Below are 1,707 nucleotides of genomic sequence, written 5' to 3' on the forward strand. Positions count from 1 at the left end.
AAAAAAATCAACATACGCATCGTTACTGAAAACATATTTGTTGTTGTTTAGCCAGGAAGTGGTATCTGACTTTTTTGTGACCCCATGAACTGTAGCCCCACAGGCTCCTGTGACCCCATGAACTGTAGCCCCACAGGCTCCTCTCTCCATGGGATTTCCCAGACGTGAATATTGGAGCAGGTTGCCATTTCCTCCTCCAAGGGATCCTCCGTGTCTCTTGCGTCTCCTTCCTTGGCAGGCAGATTCTTTACCACTGAGCCACCAGGGAAGCCAAAAGCTGTACCAAAAAAAAAAAGGATTTTATTTTGGGAAATTGATTCCTAATTTATGGCAAGTTTTACTTTCAGAAACAAAACCGCAAAACAACACAATCTAATTCAGTCTTAAAGGCTGGCTTGCTAAGCAAGGAATGTTCTTACTCTCCGAGGAGCCCCTCCTTTACACTGTCAGGCACCTGGGTCCTGCCTTTGGGTGTGCTTTGAGCCACCCAGTCATCAACAGTAACATGTTGTAGTCCTTTTTCTTGAGTTACCTCTTAAGGGTGTGACTTCAACTGTGCCTTTTCAGCCACATTCAATTAACTTGGCTTTTAGCAACTCTTTGAGGCATTCTGTTCCCTTCTCCAGGGTATCTTCCCAACCCAGGGATTGAACCCAGGTCTCCTGCATTGCAGGTGGGTTGATTTTACCAGCAGAACCAGCAGGGAAGCCCTCTCTTTCTCCAGTTTCCATCAACTTTTGGTTAATCGCGGCTCTCATCTGCACATCTTTGTGCATCTTGCTAACCACCATCTCCAAGGGTGAGAGCTTCCCAGCTACAAAATGACCCCTGCGCTGATGACCATTACCTGACACACTCCTTGGTTGCCCAGAACAGTGATTTTCAAACCATGAATTTTGTCCCATTTATTAGGTTCTGATCAGAATTTTTAAAAATGAAACAGAAATAGCATCAAAGGTGTACTACACATAGCAAGGATAACTACTCTGAGTCTTAAAATAAAATGAATTTATTAATATGAATTGTGGCTTTAAAAGTCTGAAAGGCCCTGAGTAAGAGTAAAAGAATTATGAAAATCCTTGCTAGTTTGCTTCAACACCTTCCACATGTTTCTCTTCTTTGGTTTTCTTCTTAGTAACCCTCGACTCTCTTAGCACTGATTATCACACCCTGGAATTTATTTTTCACACTTAAAGCTTTGCAGGAGGAAAAATACATATAGTAACACATAACTATACTGACATATATATTAGTATTCTAACATGTAATAATACTGTATGCTAACAGATAACAAAGGAACATGTAGTTAGACCTCCTTAGAAATCAACTTATTTTTAGTAAATAACTAAAGAGAAGTCAGGTCATCTAAATATTATTTCTGTGATTGTCACGAGACCTTGTAAAAGTCTGCTGTGACTTAGTTCCCTAGTATATTTGGTAAGAATAATTCTTGATGCTAACCCTTGGAAAATTAATATTAGCAGACTAATACTACTATAGGTTGTTATGAGCAAGAGTAGGATAAATATATGGATGGAGAGACCTGCTAAAACAGTAATTTCAAGACCTCTATTAATTAGCTTCATTGCATATTATTTTTGATTGTTCCTTAAAAAATATTTAGGGATTCCCTGGTAGCTCAGCTAGTAAAGAATCCGCCAGCAATGTGGGAGACCCGGGTTCAATCCCTCGGTTGGGAAGATGCCC

At 40.2% G+C, this 1,707-nt stretch overlaps 1 pseudogene; it reads right to left on the reverse strand.

The window, feature by feature from the left end:
- Positions 1-383: 383 nt before the first annotated feature.
- On the reverse strand, positions 384-791 carry LOC120866432 (annotated as a pseudogene).
- Positions 792-1,707: the final 916 nt, after the last annotated feature.

The sequence above is a fragment of the Oryx dammah genome, unplaced genomic scaffold (assembly GCF_014754425.2).
Source record: "Oryx dammah isolate SB20612 unplaced genomic scaffold, SCBI_Odam_1.1 HiC_scaffold_8, whole genome shotgun sequence".
NCBI classification, from domain to species: domain Eukaryota; kingdom Metazoa; phylum Chordata; class Mammalia; order Artiodactyla; family Bovidae; genus Oryx; species Oryx dammah.